The following is a 21,585-nucleotide window of genomic DNA, read 5'->3' as shown; positions in this document are numbered from 1 at the left end:
ATAAGTAACTAGTAACTGTAACTAATTACTGTCATGTAATGTCATAAATAGGTAAGAAGAAATAGAATAGTATATACAGAATATGTACAAAGATAAAAAGTGTAACTTTTAACAGTGTGGGCAGTGTAGTGTTACCCGAGTGTACGTCTGAGATGGTCAGGTGCATATCGAGCAGATATGAGGTGGGGGGAGGGGCAGTGGAGCTTAAACCCGGCTCACCTTTACTGACCGGTGTAATGAGATTACCTGCTTCGCACGTCATGTCCACAGCGAGAGAGAGGGAGAGGGAGAGAGAGGAGGGAGAGGGAGGGGGAGGGAGGGAGATGAACAGGGCTGCTCGGTGCAGTTTGCTCGCATTAGACCCAGGAGCAAGCCTCCGGTGAAGTGTTGCTGTGTCGGGGCAGTAGAGTGCTGATGCGCCCGTGTGAGGTGGCTGTAGCTGCCCTGTCAGCCGACATTTGTGGCTCCTTTTCCCGTCCGAAAGGGATTTTTGCGAAGTACTTCTGGAGCCGAAACATGGTAAGACCGTTTTGTTTGATTTCTGGGCGGCTGTCGTTGTATTTTAAGCGCACATGGGCGTCACGTTACGCACAGTTGCGGTGGCCCAATTAACGTTCCTCTCACTGCGTAATTTGTCTCGTTTTGAGCGCGGGGTGCAGGAAGCCCGTCTAGGGCGCCTTGCACTGCCAGTATTTGCACCGTATCATGTCGATTCCCCGCCGTGAAATGAGTAATCCATTGGCAAGGCGCAGTCGTTCACCTCAACTCTGCCCTGATCAGCGCCGCTAATCTCTGGAGGGTGAAGTTTTCAAACAGCGACTGAGCGCATCAGCGTCCGCTTTGGATCATCCAAGGCTGATATTCCATTAATGCATATGCTAGACTGTATTATGAAGTCATTGGTATGACAGACCATGCAGAGGCTGACTGTGGATGTTTGTTTTTTCCCTCTAGTATTTAATGACCTTTAATATCACAGTGTTTTTTTTTGTTTTGTTTTTGGTGTGAAAAAACCTTGATGAGTGTGCCAATTCACCAGCTGCATTTCTTTTCCTCTCACACTTGTGACATCAGTAATAGCTTTTTTTTTTTTTTCTTTTTTGCAATGGAGAACACGATTGGCATGCGGTAACCGACAGCGCAGCAGGAGGTGTTGCATGCCCCTCTAAAACTTCATTCACTCTCTCACAGCCTTTTCACAGTCTCACATAGAAAGGTAAAAAAGAATATTTTGATCCTGAAGTGACAGAAAAAGAAAACAAGACCGGGTCTCCTGGTGGTTTAAGGCTACACCACCAATTAACCTGAGCAGCTTGCAGAGTTCTGTTGGTGGTGTTGAGGATGCTGCAGGTGTCTGAGATGAACTGGAGATAAATTGGAGGCATGTGGTTATTTATTTTGAATGCTAGAAATAGCAATAATAATAACTGTCAGCAATTTCATGTTTTTCTTTTTTTAAGTTTATTAGCCTCAGCCTTCACCAGTTATTGGTTTGGTTTGAGATCACAGAATACACACTTGGACGGCAGATTTGCCACTAAGAGCAGCAGGGTCCCGGAGAGTCATCCTGGACAAAGCAGTCTAACTCTACATGACTGTTTCTATTGAGACCTCGTGCTCTCATTGACAAAACATCTTACTAAATTAAACTGTGACTCTAAAGGCTTGTAAGACTGTTGCTCTACAGCCAATCTGGATAGGTTATGAATGTTCAATTGTGACCGGCGCTGTAGCTACATATGTGCTGATACGCTATATGGGGTGTAATTAATAACATTCATGACAACTGCGTCTCGTTTAGGTGTGCCTGCTCTAAATTGAAAGAGACATTATTTTCATTTTCACGCTCATGATTTAAATGTAGGTACTACTAGAATAGGTTTACAAATAAAACACATCAGCTTCCTCATACTGTCCAGTGCTGCAGCACTGTAGTCCTCTGCTGTCTGAAATGCTCTGTTTTAACTCCTGTCTCTTTACTGCTCCCCCCAGCCTCCTCTGATTGGTCATCTCATATATACATGACCCATCACTGTTAACAACATCAGAGCAGCCATGGTAGATCAGATCACATGTGCAAAACTAGCCGTGAGGTATAAATTATGCAAATGACGCTCTTACGTAGTGTGGTGTCACAAAGTCACAGAATTGAAGGTGGGGCTTCTGATGAGGCTTTTCAGGACCAGGGTTTTCTGCCGGAGAGAGGAGCTTCTGTTGGAGCTTTTTAACTTCCAAGATAACACACATAACGCTCTGAAATAAAATAAAAGATACAATCCAGAGCAGCACAATAGGTCTCCTTTAGAACTAACTAACCTCGGCAGTTTGCACACTTGTTGTTTGTTCTATTCATTACACAGACATAGACCTGAAAAACACACATGCACCTCTGCCAGTTGAGCTGGCACCCGTACTGCTACCAGCCCAGACTCTGTGACATGGCCTGAGCTGGACTTGAACTGGCCATGCTCTGGATCTCAGGCCAGGTCTCAGCAGACTGAGCTCCTGTCACCTGGTTCTAGTGGCTTCACCTACTGTGACACATGAATGGAATGGGCCCCGTTAATGTTATAAGTTGCACCTGTGCTGTTCTTACTATGTCAAGTCAAAATGTTTGCTGTGAGGAGGAGGTGTCACTATGTCCAGGGCCAGTTTCTACTTCAAGGTAAATCAGCTTTTACTGTATTATTACTCTGAGTTATACTCTCAAAGTGGCCATTTTAGCTTAAATGTAGAGTAAATCGAAACAAAAAAAAAAAGCATCAAAAGCGATTACTTGTCTGAAAATGGTGGAGCTGATGCTGTTAGGTTTGTAGTATAATCCACAGGTAGTTCTAACAAGGCAGTTTAGATGCCTGCAGGCTTCTTAATTAACATGCAATGCTACAGTGATAGTGCGTAATTAGACATCTGGCCCTGCCTGTTGGACAGTCAGCTAAAGATAGCCTTTGCAACATGTTAACCTAGTTTGTGTGTAAGTGCATGCATGCATCACTGTTTCACCATACACCTTGGCATTTAGTACATAACTGTCAAAAGATGGAAGGTGCGGGGTGTAATGAGGAAGTGGTTGATTGCTAACGTTAGCTGTTAGAAAACAATCTGTTGTTTTACCTTGAAATATGGTCCACAGATTTGTACTATGCATTGTCTTTTCAGTTGTCAGTAGCTTCCCACCATGAGCGTGATGTCAGAGGACTATGGCTGCCATGTTACTATGGTTTATCAGAGGAATTGCATCGTAAAGAACTTCGGTGCTTCAGCTTTTGCTGGTTGCTGCTTGATGGATATGAGGCCCTCACCTCTGTTATGAGCCTCAGGACTAGTTAAAGGCCTATACCGTTTTTATTGCCATGATGGAAGATTGGAAGTTAAAGGCAGACGTTCTTTAAGTATTAATAGGGTGAACTAAAGAGGTTATAAAATACTTTAGCAACTCAAGTGAACCAGAGGGGATCAATTAGACAGTGGTGAATTATCCTTACAAGTAATGGAGTGTCTTGTTCATACCAAAGTAGGAAGAGGAGAGCCCTCAGGGTGTGGCTCATACAGGTGGAAGTCAAAATGAGACTCATAACTCTGCTGGATGGTCGGCACCCCCTGGATATAGCAGGTTATTTCAGACGGAGCAGCTTGTTGGAGAACTGAGAGGCACCTCACACTCAAACCGCTGCTTGCATTCATTCAGTCTTACATGCACTCGCACTAGGCAGACGAGTGTGTGTGTATGTGTGTTTGTGATAAAGCAGTAATTAACACGGGCTGCAACACTCCCATGACTGACTAATGATCTAATCTCTCTGTTGCATCAGCGCTTCACACAAAACGCATTCTGCTGCTGGATCAAATAAGACTGCGCTAATTTCGCAGCCCTTGCAGAAAAGGATCTTGGGAACAAAAAAAGAAAACGCTCTAATTTTAGGGTTTTAGTATCGTCTTTAAATGTGTTGTAAAAGCCACTCATAGTTCAAGGTTGAGGCTGACAATAATCTTAATTTTGGTCGCTGTTGAGAGCACAACAGTGTTAGTCTGCCTCTGTAGCCTGTCTGTGGCAATTAACACCAAGCCCATTAGCTCTTACTGAAGATAACAGAAAAATGTATTGTATTTGGAGTATTTAGAGTAGTAACAGCAACGGCACAGCATGTAGGATTGACTCTAAACAGAGTGTTTTTGGACATCAGTGAAGGTTTATGACACAGAGGAATAAATTAAAGTTGATCAGGCTTTGGATACACACGCAAAACAAAACAGTAGGGAAGATAACGGATATTGCCTTGCCTGATCCTGTTAAATCAAAAATTGTGAGTTTTGTTGTGTTTTGTCACAAAGCTTTTATGTTTTTAGAGACAAGTTCACCTCAGGTTGTTTAGACATGCATTAACCAATTGTTTTTGCACTTAGGGGCATTGTTACAGGTTATAACCACAGCACTTACATATTATAAAGCTAAAGTTGTTGTGGTGAATTTGTTACTTATACATCCAGCTGACACATGTCCCGAAGCAACACAGACCGGAACATTGAGAGTGAGCCAAAACTGTAAAGTTGCACACCAAAACCATCCATTGATCGAGATCAATATGTCAATGATGTGTTCATGATCAATTGTATTATCCAATGTTATCGATGCAAGGTGAAAACATCAATCCAAATCATGTTTTTTTTAAGATTCACCTTTACTTTGAAACTACCCAGTGTCACCTTGTCCATCCAATGAACCTCTTTTTTAAACTCTCAAACATGTAACGGCAAGCAACCAAGAACAAGACAATGAGGATATTGACTCCCCTCTCAGGAACAAATCAACTGTGTGGAAATGCAGTACTTTGGGAGAAAAGACAGGTGAACAGGCAAACAGAGCTTCTCACACAGCGGTCAGCTAACTTGTTGCTGTCACTACGACAATATAGCCTGAAAAAAATGCATGCATACTGAAATTCAACACTACTCTCCTGTTGGGGGATGCTGTGACTTCAACCAATCAGTGAGTAAGACTGTTTTGTCTCCTTGACAGTTAATATTGAGCCGTATTTTAGTCTGTTCTTAACTGTATTCTCTGCTGTTAAGCCATGTTTAGTGAGTGGAATCAATTTCAAGTACATTTTACTGCACTCTACTCAATTATTGCATTGTTGTCCCAAAGAGTTGATATACTGTAGTTTGATATCATGATGGAGCTGGTGATTTACACCCCTAGTGATGATAATGTGTGAGTTTTTCAGAATGAGTAATCCTTTTTCGCTTCGTTCTTTGATCCATTTTTTTTTTATATAAAGATAATTCTTAGAACAGTTTGAGTTTGACCACATATTGTCCAGAATCCAGAACACTGCAATTTGGCCAAAAGACTGAGATGAAGTCAGTCATTGCTGGTTAGCACCAAAGAGCAGGGGCTTGGATTTTGAATTTCAAAACGCAATATGTGCTTCTCAATTCTTTTTTTTTTTCCTCTCAAGTTTCACAAAGTGGAAAAAAAGGAGTTACAAAAATGGGATTTCATCAGAGTTTAAAGAGTATTTTTCCCCACAGCACATTAGTATCATGACTTACTTATCATTCAGCAAATATCACTTTACTCATATGCACAATGGACACCTCAGGGTAACCATTTCAATATCATTTGATAAGAGACTCGTGGGTAGTGATGCCTGAAATGATTTGGGCCCAAGTGCATAGTGGGAGAAAGAGGAAACGGGAGCAGTTGTGAAACGCTCCTTCTTCTCTCTCACCGTCCTCCTGGTATTTCAATTTCCAGTGATGTTCTTTCACAGATTCAGTAGATGCTGTGGGTTGCAAGCCTGTGCTATGATTTACCACCTTCTCCCTCCCTGTTTCTGTGTGGGGAAGGGCAGGTACCGCACAGCGAGAACACTATTATCAGATCAGCAGCTCAGCATCAGATATCAGAGGTAGTAAACTCCATTTCATCTCCGCCACCTGTAGTGGAATGAATTGTGCGAATGGGAGCCATTAGTACTGAACCAGTGTAATAGGCTGCAATGAGCATGGAGATGTGTCAAGACACAGGCGTGTTGCAGGAGATTGACAGATGATCTGATCTCTGCAGCAGGGAAATGGGGTCTGTGTAGTTTGAGGACATCTATTTTCAAAAAGTCACAGAGTTCTTGAGAGGTGAATCTTTTCTTTCTGCCCTATAGTCTCAATATTGACTTCCCTTTTATCTCTCTTTCATATTCATAACTTTTGCCAGTTCAAGCTTCTTAAATGTAGGAGTTACTGCTTGTCTTTGACATGTATGATAGTAATTTAAAAATCTCTGGGTTTCACGATTGTTGTTGGCAGATGAATCAATGTTATTATTATTATCAATTTGATCACTCCGGGAAACTGTGATGACTATTTTTCGCTTTTCTTTTTTCATGATATTTGAGGAAGCAATTAATTGATTAATCGTGAAAAAAATCTGCAGATTTGTCAATAATGAATATAGCTGTAAGTAATAATAATCATCAGTAATGGGTAGGGCTGTAACGATACACCAAACTCACGATTTGGCTTGTATCACAATTTTTGACCCACGGTTCGATACAAACCTCGATTTTTTTTTTTTTCCAAAAATTTAACATTTTATTTATGTAACATTTTAATAACTTCTGTATATGATACTCGTCTGATAGTATCAGAGACGCTGTAATGGCAAACTGAACCAGTGTGAATGGATGAGCTGGCTGCGTATCAGATGGTCTGTTAAAGGGATAGTTCGGGTTTTTTGAAGTGGGGTCATATAAAGTACATATCTATAGTCAATCTGTTTCCTACCGTAATCACCGATCAGCGAAGCCTCAGTTTGGAGAAGTAGAGAGCCGTTCCAGCCCAGACGCTCAGCTTTGTACTGCAGTGAACGGGGTTCAGCAAAAAAGTGAAATTAACCACCTAAAACAAGGCTCACCTAAAAAAATCTATATCAGGTCAAGTGTACGTTGTATAGGAAAATTCACACTGCTTTACATCGCCGCCAGACCGCGCTTCCTTTTGGCACTAAGTTTTCTCAACCGCAGAACCCCCGTATCCCTACGCATGAGCGCTAATGCGGAAGGATATGGAGAGTTAAGTTTAGTTTTTATCAAAAGTAAACCTCTCGTCCAGCCGCCGCTCGCAGATCAGCTGTTGCCCAGTTACGCTAATGCGTAGGGATACGGAGGTTCTGCGGTTGAGAAAATGTAGTGCCAAAAGAAAGCGCAGTCTGACAGTGATGTAAAGCGGTGTGCATTTTACCTATACAACATACACTTGAACTGGTGTAAAAATGTTTACGTGAGCCTTGTTTTAGGTGGTTAATTTCGCTTTTTTGCTGAACCCCGTTCACTGCAGCACAAAGCTGAGCGTCTGGGCTGGAGCGGCTCTCTACTTCTCCAAACTGAGGCTGCGCTGATCGGTGATTACGGTAGGAAACAGATCGACTATAGATATGTACTTTATATGACCCCACTTCAAAAAACCCGAACTATCCCTTTAACTGCACAGGTACCTCACTCAACTTAAAGGAGTCATCACCCGGAAATCACAATTTCTCTCGTTAAATCATGCATATTGCTGTTGGACCTTTGTTGAAACTTGCCTGAAAAACTGGAGTTTGAAAGTGGCTTATTTTTTTCGCTTTGGCTCTTTTTCCGAACAGGAATAGCGCACAATAGTGCGCGTTCCTAAAGCACGAGATTTTGACTCTGCTCCTGTGGTGAAGTTACCACAGGAGCATAAGCATTGGCTCACAGCCGTCCTCAGCCAGACTTTCTGAGTGAGCACGCCGAATCTGCTTATTTCTGTTATTTTCACGCCATACATCGTGACCGCCAGCATTAAAACTCAGGTCTTACATGTAAAACACGAGTGTGAAAAGTAAGAAGGAAAAAAGAAGAATTTACCATTCAGAGACATCCTGCTGTAAACGTGTCTCTCTCACCGTCTCTGCCTCTTCACTCTCCCGTTCGGTTTCCGACTCCGGCTCGTACATAAATGCCTGAATTCCGTAAGGTTTGTCATTTAGTGTGTGCGCCATGACAGGGGGCTGTTTATGTTTTGGAGTCTGTGTGTGCATGCAGGCTCGCCCCCCATTCCGGCTCTGTCCTTCCTGCGGCCAATCAACGCGTGCCTCATTACATATTAATACAATGCACATCCGGACCTGTCAAAACCTCGCGCATAATCTCGCGTGAGAAAGTCGCGGTACGAAAAAGTGTCAGAACAAGCTCTATGTTTGATTTAAAAAAAATAAATACATTTCTAATAAGTTTTAAGAATTGATCCAAAGCGATCCAAGAGGTACTGGATAAGTAAAAAACCAGGTGATGACTCCTTTAATAAAGAGAAAGGTCCCACAAAGAAACATTACAGAAGCAAACTAAGGTAACGTAGTAACTGTCTTTGGCAACTGACATGAGGAAAAAAATATTGCAGCTGTATGTGGAGAAGCGTCCATCCTCCTGCCTGTCCTACCTACTGAAAAACAGCGTCTGTCACCGGCAAAAAACTTTAACTCACGGAGTGTTTGTGATGAAAAAAATTCTCTGCGACGGTCAGCCCTCGGGACCGAGACTTCAGTGAACTTTCCCCCCAGAAAACAGCCTCCGTCCTCATGAGTGACAGAGTCAGACAGGTCCTGTTCACTGATAACGATTATGTTATTATGTTATTTAGAGCGAAAAATGTAATTTTGTCACTTTCCAGGATGTTTGGTGGGTCAGGATCTCAATCACAACACATTAAAACAGCATCCATATGATTATAACTTATCTGTGGGTTTAGATGGACAGGGGGGACACCGGGGAAACACACACATGTCATCATCACAACATCTACTGTCACGTCTCGTTAGGAGCCGTAGCGCCGGCTTTCTGTGTGAATTACACAGCGGTTCGTCTTTACTCCAGCGGTGCCTCGCCCTGTGTGAACGACCAACGGCGGACAATTGGTGAACCACTGCTGTGGTGTTAATGTGGCATCTCTGTGTGAAAGGGCTACTTATAGCTCATAGGGCTGGATCTGGATTGGAAGTTGTGTCGCGATTCTGCCCTCTCACACCGCAAGACAGGTTTGTGGATCTGAGGCTCGTGATTTCGGTTTTGATATGTGTGTCGTTACAGCCCTAGTAATGGGGATATAAGGACTTTTGTGGGTAAGGGCAAGTATCAGAACAAGTAGAGCAGTCTGGTGAGTTAAGAAAATAACGTCTTCTCTGTGATCCAGCCTTTAAAAAAAGGCAAGGACAACATTTATACCATATCACAATTTGCCAATTAGTGCACATGCTCTGGGTGGTATTGTCTTATCCGTGCACCACTCTGCAAAATTGTTGATTTCCTTCTAATATGAACTCTCATTGGCGTTTGTTATGGCATTGGTGGGTAGTGTTGTCTGCATACTTAATGATTGAATTCTCTCTTTTCTGGGTGTGCAGTCATGGGTGTATGGTCTGGACAGCAAGGGGCTAAGCACATGACCCTGGGGGGCTCCGGTGTTGAGGGTTTAAGTAGGGGAGGGTTGACTGCCACATCAAACTGTCTGGGATCTGCTTATAAGTAAGCGCAGTTTCCAGTTGCAGAGGTTGGTACTCAAGAGTGTTGGCAGTGGTTCACTTGATCTAAACCCAACATTTCCTTTTCCAATGTTGATAAGCTTATTTTTGTATATAATATATGTATTGGTAACACATGCTGTCAGTTCTTTCGTTTGAAATTCCAGGTGCTACCATATGCTGTAATTGCACATATGGATTTGTTCTCTTCAAAAGAAAAAGTCACTTTTAATGCACTTCTAGGATGTAGAGTTATCTTACAGAGGTCATGCAGTGAAGTCAATGAAGAGTAGGGTTTCATAGTCTTTCTTAATTAACTGCAATTAACATATGACACATTGTAACTAGCTAGTCAGCATCTATTTGGAGCTTTTTCCTCCCTTGAAAGGCATTTAGTGGAAATGCTAGTGAGATGCTGGGGGCTTTTGGCTAAAGTGGAAGAAGAAAATGATATCATACATTTGTCTTCTTGGCCTTTGAACGACTATTAGTTTAGTTTGTAATGAAGGGTTTATTGAAAAAGTAACTGTAATGTATGTGTAATGTAATGTAAAGAATGTTTCATTGGCATTTCAGTCCGTGCTGAGCCAAAGCAATAAAACCCCTGTTTGAAATTTGAAATTAGGGCATTTGCATAATTTATTTGTATATTGTGACTTTAGTCAGACTGGTTGTGTTCCAGCTGTGAGCTGTTTACTAGAGGGTGGTTGGCATGACATCTGTGGTGGCTGTCAGCACAGTAGAAATTCCCTTGAGCCACCCTTTAAACCCTGTGGTGCTCTGCAGCGGAGACCACCGTGAGTGCTGAACTTTATAAAAGTTTTACTAATCTTTATAGTAAATTACAGTATAAGACATCACATGCTTGATTAATACCATGGAGAACACAATTGCTTACTTTTCTCCTTCATCGCGTAACTATTTTGATTTTGTTATTACATATTTTACTTAAGACAAATACATGCTATATATGAAAATGTATACACTGTTTTCAGTCTTATTTAACCTTGAAGTTAAAGAGTGAGTCAAGTCAAAGAAACACTCTGACTGTGTTAATGTATACACTGGACATTTGTGGACCAGTATAAAAAGTTATAGTTGAGCCCTGCTGATATAAAGTGCCTAGTCTTAGGATGACCCACTGAAAGATGCAATACAATGCTGTGCAAATTGTACATGTTCACTGTGCAAAATAAGAAAGCTACTTTGTCAACCATTCGTGTTATGCGCACGTATTAAAGGCTCATCCTGTCAGCCTATCATATCAGCAGGAATATTTCCCTCTATAGCCTTTATCTGCCCATAATGATGACATGTTGATATAATCACACATCCCTAATGTAGTCTACTCTATCTGTCTGTATCTTGAGTAGATAGAACTGAGGTCAGAGTTATCCTTCAAATTTAAGTATCCAGGTAGTGCCCTACTGTGCTTCTACTGTATTTGAAGAATCCCTGTGACATATATTCACCTGAATGTTTCTATCAGGGCAGTGTTGGTCTATAAAAAACCCATTTCAGTACAAATGTGTGCACTCCGTCTTTTATACAAACCATTACAGAATCCTTTGAAGCACTTGAAGCAGTCACTCAGAGGTGAGATGGATAACACTGTGCGCTGGCCGACATATCAGTTAAGCTGGCTTTTAAAAGGAGAGATGTAGGTTTTAATTGACATATCTTGGTTGAGACCATCCTGCTTACGAATGCATTTACAAATGTCAAATGCAGCTGTTACATAAAGATGTTTGGTAAAGAGATAAGATAAGTTTATCTTATCATAGAGGTGTATATTGCGAGTAAGCATCAGGTGGCAATTCATACTATAGTATCACTCACCTGTCTTTCTCACCGGGTTTTTGCAATATAGACTGGATACCGAGCAGGACATTTTGCAGTTGAAAAATGATTACTTACACTAATATGCTACACATACTAATATCTGCAAATTCATTGGCCGGCTAATTCATGGGTTGTACATAAACAACATTATTTTTTTTTAAATGTATTGATACAATATAATCTACATAGATAAATGCGCAAAAAAAATAGACCCCATGCTTCATAATTCTAAACATTTTCTTCGGACTTTAGTTTTCTTTGGATTAGTCATTCCATTGTGCGTTGAGGCCCAGAGACAAACCCTGTGACAAACACAGCCAAGCTGCGATTAGCAAGTGTAAAAGTCACCCACTGAGGTGAAAGATTTAGAAAAAGTCAAAACTGTCGTCTGGAATCAGCTGCGTGCGTTTGAGACCATGTGGCTAAGTGGTTTCCATTGTGCAGAGCAGTGCGCCTTGTGACATGGATAGGGCATTGTTGATGCTAAGCAGACAGCTCAGAGTGGTCGTGGCACCCACATGGCCTGAGCTCAGCGAGGGTTTAGAGATTTAAAATGTGGTCATGAGATGACTAAGGCAGAGGGATTAGAACCTCTGAGATCTGTGCCTCACTCGCTCTGCATTAGAGAAAATGAGAGGTTTAGTGGACCACCGGGCTCTGTTGACATTAGATGCAGCTGAATACATTATCTATTTTACTGCACTGCATGTAGGTTTACTTTTCAGCTTCCCATTATTGGTGATTCAACAGAATAGAAAAGGAAATAATGAAAATCACAGAGATATGGTGTGCAATTATAGCTTTAAAATGTAATGTCTTTTTGTGCTCGGCTCAATTTAGAAATAGTTTTACATTTTAATTTAATGTATTTTTTGTTTTATACCGTCTGTTTAACTGATTCAACAAAACAAAAATATACATTTCTCAGCTTTTCTCCACTGCTTTTGTTCCATGTCATATTGACATTCTCCTTGTCTGCTGCTTTTTGTCCTGCAGCCGTCCATTTTCTCTAACAGTAGATAACACAGTGGCATAAAAGCCAAGTGCCCATTACAGCTTATCATATGTTATCCTGCTTTACTTTATGACATCTAATGGCCTGTATCAAAATGTGCAATAATACACGAGTGCTTCCCCTTTCTGACCATAGCTTTAGCTGCCTCTTTATTTGTTGAAGACAATAGTGCTCTACATTTCCAGCTGGCTTGATCCTTACTAGGGTGTACGTAGTTATTTACTTTGGCTGTATTTCCAAAGGTGTGGACATTGGCAGCTGCAAAGCCGTCACACAACTGAGGTCAACCAACCCACACTATTGCCGCAGCATGGCCAATCTGGGCCGTGTTTCCCCTTAAAAAAAGAACTTCATAGTATCGGATGGCAGATTTCTAATGGCAACCATTTCGAAAAATTGGCAACAAATCCTTCTTTGGTTTTCAGAAAGTACAACCACTTGTTTTAACATATACAATTAGGGCAGCCAACAGTGGGATATTTCTTGCATAAGCGATTTAAACATTGCTTTTACAGTCAGAACCGGAACCAAACAATGTTGCACATGATGACTTTGCAATGCTGCATTTACCGGCAGCCGTAGGGATGTCAAAGCAAGTTAAGTTGTTTGACTGTGGGGTGATAAGTTCGACTAACCTGTCAACCAAGGAATGTATACACATAAGTGTGCTAATTAATTGAATTGGCAAAGAACCAGATTACCCCGAATTTAAAAACAAAAAGGACATGTGTGAGTTTAGGGATAGACAAATCTATAAATGTTGTATTTTGGTTAGGGTTGGGCAATATTAGCTAAATTGGCATATCTAATGACAATGTCTACAGTGAAACGTTGTGATGGCTATGATATCTTTGTTTATGAATTTGAGGCAGTGTGTCCCTTCAGTGTTGTCGTAAGACAGCAGTTGCAGATTAGCTCACCACTGTAGGTGCCGCTGTTTCCCAGCGTTGCTCTGACATGAATCTCCAACATGTCTATAACTTAGCTTTGTTCAGCTTATATGCATAAAATATTGTTCGCCGAATAGCCAAGGAGGCTAAGCTAAGATACTGTGTATAAAAACAGCATGAATGAGAGAAACAGCGGCTGGCGGGGAAAGGAACACTCCTGCCTCAAATTTGACTGAGTGTTTTAGGTTTGCCTAAATGAGATGGTTTGATAATTAAAAATTAAGGGGACATGGAGACGTAATGTTAGTGCTCTTGCCCTACGGAGGGGACATGCCACTTCATTGTGCTGTCTGGTGGGGAGCCTTTTGAATCACAATGTTACGATGGTCAGGGATTAGTTGAAGGCACCGTCTATCGGCCAAACCCCAACTTTGGTTATTATAATAAAGCCTTTTAAACATTCTTTAATGTATAAGTAACTTCATAGCAACCTCAATACTCAAATTATAAGGTGACAGAAAGGGGAACCATATTTTCAGCTTGGAAACCACTTTAAAAACGTAAGCCATGCTATTGTTTAGCCATACCTTTAGTTTGGCTCTTAGCCTCTAACTGAATCTCTATCCTGAGGAGGTTGTTGTCACTCCTACACTGCTGTGCGTGTCCTATTTGCTACTTCACATTAAAGGTTTCCACTGGCAGACCAGCAGAAGACTTCCATTGTGAAGAAGCAAGAGGAAGTCTAATGTATTTTTTCACCTAGCTTTGTGAGCAATACTATTGGTAAATGAAAATGCTTTAAACAACATTGTATGGGCACATCTGCTGCCTGTTTGTCAACCGGTCACTGTTAAATATTCAGGGAGGAGTAGAAGAAGATAAAACACCTGGGCACAATGGTTAGATGATTTGTCCGTGAGGCCAATCATTATGCAAAACTGTCGGATAGATTCTTCGATAGTGTTCATCATCATCACATCTTATTATTAAGTGGGTCACCATTGCCATTAATCTAGGATATCTCCTTATAATGCCTGCAGATATGCAGAACTCACGCCAAACACTGGAGCTCTCATTTCCTCGTTCCTCTTCTACCAAGAACAAGTATATTTTTGTCTGGAAAAGTATGTTGCATAAACAGGTGCGCAGGGTTTATCATGTTCAAACCATCCCAGCCCATCACAATAATCATGAGAGCACTTGAGGCCTACATTAAATATTTCATTTGCAGCCAGCAGTACTGCAAAAGCACATAATGGTGTTTATATATTTACCCATCAGGGTCAGTCTTTCCAGCAGGAAATACCCAGGCTAAATATCCCAACCTCTATATCTGTGTTTGGCACCAGCCAGCTCCGCACACTTCCCCATAGGGAATATGATAAAATACATCTTGTAACAGAGGTGGGCTGTAAAAAAAAAAAAAAAGTTATATAATTAGGGAAACCGAATGAACACTAACTGCATAATAGCTTTTCATTTGTGTGTCAAGTGCACATTGAGATCACAGCCCACCCCCGTGCATACAATGAGCACTCAGTTAAGAATCACTCATGTCATAATAGCAGTTACATCATCCTACAGAAGGAAGCACCTGCAGTGTTTGTGATTAAAGACAAACAAGTAAATTACATTTTAGAGAAATCAAAGGGGGTTCACCACAACCCATTACCAAAACCCACGGTGCAAATACTATTGATACTGATGTTGTGTTTCCTGATTTTTTCTTGTACTAAAGAATATATTCATGCGCAAACGGCCGTGTTGTATGATACTACATAATCACCCAGCTAGAACGTGAAATGTAATGCTGCCTTTAACACCAGGATAGTATAATATTTGTACAATCAGGATATGTTGTGTGTTGCACAGGTTGTCTGCACAACCAATTAAGCTTGATTGGATGTGATACTTACAGTTTGCTTTTATAGCAAGTGCTCTGGATTCAAAGGTCAACGGTCTGACCAGTCTCATATGGTTGTTGTGATCACAATGCAATAATCTGGTCGTGGCTTTCTTGCAATGCTGCCGCTGCTGCAAGCGTTTCCATTACATAGCACAAATGTCTGTTGTATCAACTCTTCTCTGATTTGGCTCCACGCTGCTGTTTTGATTGATTTAATTTTAAGACAAACTTACTTCTACTGACGGACTAAAAATGTTTGAGGGGCATAAGTAAGAAAAATTAGAATGGCACTGGGTTGATGCATGAGGCATCAATGCACAGAAAGTCATGACATGTATTTATAGGCAAAAGAGGGAACTGCATTTTGTCCACTGGATGGGAACCCTATAAGGCATTTGATCATGTTTTATGTACTATAGTGGCATCAAAGAGGGCACTTTTGCAGCGTTTATTTCAACATAGAGGTGAAGTTGATTTTGCCAAAAGACATTATTGATTTAAGTTTGACCTTCTTTTGTTCCATAAGATGAACCGTTTAAGATGCACTTGTTCATAGAAAGTAAAACTGAAATTTGGCCTTTACTGTTAAATAGGTGTGTATCATGGCATGGAAAATGGAAAATCTAATGAGGTAGAAAAGCCATTTCTCATTTCACTGTGACATTAAGAGCAAATTAAAAAGCTGTTTTCCCAAATGAGTGCTCGGTGCTAGATCCCCTGGTTTAAACATCACTGACTAGCTGGATTAACAAACATAAGCATGATGTGTGCAGTCTACTGATGTCAGGTCCAGTTCAAACAATTAATTCTCACAGGCAACTAAGGTTTCCTGCTGCAGCTGAAATTGTGGGGGGGTGTGAAGGGAGTGTCTGGCCCAGCGGTGCAGAGCATGAGTTACAGTGTCCTCTCAAATGTCTCCTTGTCTTAGTGATCAAATACCTTACAGTAGTCGCTTAATGAATTGTCTTGCTATCTATGAACTGGTGTATGTGCTGTGTAGATAAACAGAGAGGAGGACAGAGATAAGGCTTTAGCACCAGCTGCTTGCCCTGATGTTTAGCCTGATCTCATTTTGTTTGTTATTTGAATGCTATCTCTAGCTGGGTGTGAGCCATGTGCAGTCCAGTCTGTTAGCTGCGGCTAATCACTCCTGTCATTAGAGCCTCTGCCACTGATTACATCTCACAGTAGGTAATGAATAACTCTGCAGTGGTCCAACGAACAACACTGACTGAAAAGTTACTTTTATTTTATTTTGTTTGCTGTTTTTTGTGCACGTGCATGCACATGTGTGTCCATGTGTGACTTTGCTCAAAGTTTCACATTCCTTGACATTCCCCAGTTTTGAGTTACAAGCTAGAGTTAAGTTGGGGTTACATTTCCATGACGGGTTTATTACACGATTGATTTTGAGGTGGCATTCAAGATGAAATCAACTTAACTGTGATGTAATTAAGGATAGGTACCAAACCCCAGTAATAAAAAGCCCCCTGGGCTAATTTATTAAAGATTCCCATGAAACAGAGAGTTTTGAGAAGTATATAAAAGACTTAACTGTGTTTTAGGGTTAGGGTTACAAAAAGCTACAAAAAGTTCTGTTATCCTGTTTAAATCATTCAAGTTACACTCCTGAATCAATAACTATGCAAATATGTCTATCATCAAAATTTTAACCACATCACAGGAGATGTCTTCTACTACACTGAGTCCATTCTTAGTGTATGTGCGCTGGGTGCTTCATGTTTCCACACCACTCTTGTGTATGCTGAATGTTGGACTGGGATTGGCTCCAATGTGACGTCATGAATCATGCTCGTAGGCCTGCCTCTTTAAGTCAGATTTTTTAATGAGGACAGAGAACATTTAGCAATGAATGTTAGAACAGCCTTATAGTGTCAAGCTCTACACTTACATCTTTATACACAGTGACGCTCAATCAACTGTAGGAACAAGAAAAAGAATGTGGCATAACTGGAGGGGGTCTTTTAAATACTGTGGTGTTGAGAAGCTCCAAGATTAACAGAACTGTTATCCATACTTTTTAACGTTTTAATGTAGTTTATTATCGGGTTGGTACAGCCTCTACTCTGCAGAACAATGCATGTTACTCTAATTGCAATAAAAGCTTTGCGAGCAATATAACAATACTTTCAATAAGCATAAAATTGTGGCCATGTGGGTGCCAGCGATATTTCAATCTGCTCTCTCTGCAGTCTCCCTCTACCAGCGGTACGGGTAAGCAGTGATTCACATCAGCAGAGAGAGGAGGACTAAAACTGGCTGATGTCTGTGTTCTTAATTCTTTCTGAACTTTACTCACTGTTATAAACCTTACTGTTGCTGCTCTTGAAACAATATGAGTATATTTTTACTTTCAATTCTACTCCTTTTCTGAATGTATTGTTTTTTTTAGAGTAATACATTTTTTTGTAAGCAATTATTGTGTAATAAAAAGGAAATGATAAGGGGTTTCAATGAAGTTAGTCATATCGATATAAACCTAGCAACACCCATCCTTAGAAGTGCTCACTAGGTGGAGTGGGATTTTCCATTATTCACAGGGTTGGTGGTTTGATCCCCAGCTCTGCCTGTCAACATGTCACAATGTCCTTGGGCAGGACATTGGTTAGAGCATAGTCGATCGGTGCATCTCTAATGAATAGGAGGCAAATTGTAAAGCACTATATAAAAGCAGCTGTTTACGGAGGCCCTAATCATAACTAGGGGTGGGTATTTTCAAGGACTTCATGATACGATATGCATCACGATACATGGGTCACAATACATTGTGATACGATGCATATTGCGATACATTGCGATATTCCACATAGTTAACTGAACATGTAAAAACAGATATATATTATATTGATAATTCAGCAGACAAATTAGTCAAAACAATGTAATTCAAAATTTCCTTTTCAATTTATTTATATTTGGCAAATTGGTGTGGGGCTAGTAGAGGATTGAGCTGAAATGTAGACATGAAAATAAAGTGCATATGCACAAGAACTCCTGCTAACTTACCTACTGTCATTCAACACAATGAACTGAAATGTATGAGGACACATAGTGCATTTTACATATTCCCATAAACAAAATTAATAGAACAAATTGTCAGTATGATGGAAATAAATCGTAAACATACTGTAGTTCAACTCAAATGTTATTTGCATGTGTCCACTATACTTTGATATATGAACCTTTAGTAAAGGCATGGATACAATGGCAGGCCTACTATGACTTCAGATTTTTGTTCAGGAACAGAATTTGATCAAGATGGTCTAGGAAAAATACATGAGAGAACGGCGAGGTGAGGCAGCAATGAGCCGTGCCTCACCTCTGACAGTGCTGTGCCACACACACTGACCGACGCAGGCAGTTGGCACATGCCCATTGCTGTCTCTTTATATTGCCATTAAACATGTTTGATTACACATGTACTACACATGCTGACGTTCCACAGACTGTCTAACATAGTTAATGAATGTGTGTGACAAATTTAGTCTTTCTGATCAGCCATAAAGGGGCAGTGAAAATGCACAGGGTGAGGCAGAAAGTACCGTGCCGCACTTGTAGGGGGCAGTGCGGAGCTCCATAGGCACAACGCACGTTGCTCTTCTTATACACAGAGAAATTGAAATACAGTGGTGCCTTGACTTACGAGTTTATTCGTTCCATGATGGAGCTCGTATGTCAAATCAGTTTGCTAATGTGCATGTGTAGAGGTGGGTAAAAATATCGATTCATCAATGCATTACAATACATCTTTTCCCAATTCAATATCGATTCAAAAAATCCTCTGAATCGATTCAGGCAAGCAGCGGCCCCTGACCACCCGCTGTCGTTCGCCGGATGCCTCTCGGTCCCCGCCTCCAGCAGCCGGGTAGAACTCTCCTCCGGAGAGAGAGGAGGGTTCAATGTCAGCGTTTTACACCCTCGTGTCTAGCCGGAGGGCGGAGGGACCGCGGTTATGTCTATGTTTATGTCAGACAAAAATGTACCATGCAGTCCCAGGAACAATGGCACTTTCTCAGCTTAACTATGGTTGAACTATTTTTTAACTAAACACATTGTGTGCCTTTGTTTACATTTAAATTCGAACTAGAACTTCTTAGAGGAAGGATTTATAATTTAAGATTACTTATGTGAATTAAAAAATTATCAACAGGTTCTCTAATGAATTATTTTGTATTACTACTTATTACTGAATCGATATCGAAGCATTAAAATCAATATTGAATCAAATTGTGACCTAAAGAATCGCAATCGAATCGAATAGTGAGGTTCTTAACAATACCCAGCCCAATGCATGTCTGTCTAGCTATTGAGTGAGACACGGGATGCTGGGCAGATGTTACGGCGTCCACTGTGGCGTTCGCTACGCCAACGTAGCGGTGGGGTATCTGAAGCTGGCTCGTACCCAAATTTTAGATCCCAACTCGATGCAAAAAATCGGCTCGTATCTCGAAAAATTCGTAAGTTGGGACACTCATAGGTCAAGGTACCACTGTATAAGTTTCTATTTTGGGTTCATATATTTGGGTTCATATTTTTTTACATCCAACTCCAGTCAGTGCCTCGCCAGTCATGAACCTTAACCATGCACTTGAAGCCCGTGCAAATCAAGACAAATAAAATGCACCACCGACTCCATAATCTTTAGTGCTCGAGATCAGGTAGATTAAAGTCTGTTTGTGGTATCATCCAGCGTAGTTTGCCTTGGGTTGCCAGTTTTTGGTTACTGTGGTAACGCTATTGTATCTGCATGGTGTCTGACAAGGCGAGTTCGCAAATTGGTTGTGTTACTGAACATTTTACGATAGCATGACAGAGCTTACAAAACGCATTTGCTTTATCCAAGTCCATGCTCCCTGGTTTGTTTTTGAAATCGAAGTGCACCCACACGTCGGCTTTGGATTTTGAAGACGCTGCTCTAATATCATCAGCAGACCTGCCACTTGTACACGTTTTTCATACATGGTACGCATTGCTGCAATTGCTGCTCTCCCGGTATGCATTTTTTTGCATCTCGCAGTTCGCCGTTTCAGCTTCTATGCAAATTCAATCTATGAAGATGATTCTGCTGCTGAGCCACAACAATCTGCATATAAGTGGAGTGAAAAGCTTTTGGCCAATCAGAGCGCTGCATTTTAACACCCTCGCCCACCCAGCCAAATGCTCCGTGCGTTCAGTTCAATTCAGTGCTTCAAGCAAGCCAGGCTGGCCGGATAACTGAGTCCTCTTCGGTAGCTTGCGGTCACTGCCGATGCAAGCAGCATTGAAAAGGTAAAATTAAGACATTGAGTTTACCCAACAGTGTTGTTGACCATTTGTCAAAGTTACCGTTCATTGATGTTGTGTGTGTGTTGCATATGGCTAACAGTCACATTTCCCCGAATCCATTAATGCTGCAGACAAATCTGTAGGCTTGTGTGCTATGGCGGCGGAACCGCCTCCGAAAAAGGTTCAGAAACCTCAAAGATTTCTTGACAGCTATCGGGGAGATGGCATTTCCTCCACATGTCCAGGCTACCTCATCATGCATTCTGCACCTTGTGCAAGACAGACATTGACATCAGTCACCAAGGGGCTTATCTAGGAGGTTTAGGCCTATTTAAAGTTAGTGCTTTGAGAGTAAATTATTACTTAGACTACTTGATTTCCCTTCAGCAATCAGAAGAAGCCTATGTGTTAACCTGGTCTGACTCACATCTGTAATACAGAAGAACTTTTATAGTTCTTCTGTATTAATAGAAACTATTTATTAGCTCACTCCCCTTCCTAATATGGAGGACCAAACCTGACATAAGTATAAATAAATAAATAAATAAATAAATAAATGCATAAATGCATAAATGCATAAATAAATACATAAATAAATAAATAAATGCTGAAATAAATGTATAAATAAATAAATGCATAAATAAATACATGCATAAATAAATGAATAAATAAATAAATGCTGAAATAAATGTATAAATAAATAAATAAAAGTATAAATAAAAGAATAAATGCTTTTTATTTATTTATACATTTATGTTCACCTACATTTATTTATTTATACATTTCCGTTCCCCTACATTTATTTATTTCTGTATTTCTGTTCACCTACATTTATTTATTTCTGTATTTCTGTATTTCTGTTCACCTACATATATTTATTTCTGTATTTCTGTGTCCATATGTAAATGAGGAGGTAGGAGGTCCTAACCTCAGTCAAGAGCATGATTGGTCAAATCGGAGAGCCAGACAAAAGCAAACGATTCCTGATCTCAAGCCTCGCTCTCTGTAACGTTGTAAACAGCTCCAGTTAGCTTAATGGCCTCGACCAGTGTGACAGGTTAACTGGCGTTCATTTTAACTTGCGAGGGTCCCAGATGTGCTGGTGGTGTGGTTT

At 40.8% G+C, this 21,585-nt stretch overlaps 1 protein-coding gene across 9 annotated transcripts in view; it reads left to right on the top strand.

Moving 5' to 3' along the window:
* The window catches only part of pcdh15a (protocadherin-related 15a), a 261,181-nt gene that overhangs the window by 64,306 nt on the left and 175,290 nt on the right, over positions 1-21,585 (top strand). For 2 of the 9 annotated variants that reach the window (XM_030442372.1, XM_030442370.1), the window contains exon 1: positions 358-519. The exons of the other annotated variants lie outside the window; for them this stretch is intronic. The gene's annotated coding sequence lies outside the window, so the exon portion shown is untranslated. Of the gene's footprint in view, positions 1-357; positions 520-21,585 lie in introns of those variants that run through there. 9 annotated transcript variants of the gene reach the window in all.

The sequence above is a fragment of the Sparus aurata genome, chromosome 15, assembly GCF_900880675.1.
Source record: "Sparus aurata chromosome 15, fSpaAur1.1, whole genome shotgun sequence".
NCBI classification, from domain to species: Eukaryota; Metazoa; Chordata; class Actinopteri; order Spariformes; family Sparidae; genus Sparus; species Sparus aurata.
Note: the sequence above shows the minus strand (reverse complement) of the source record. Positions and strands in the feature narration are given on the sequence as shown.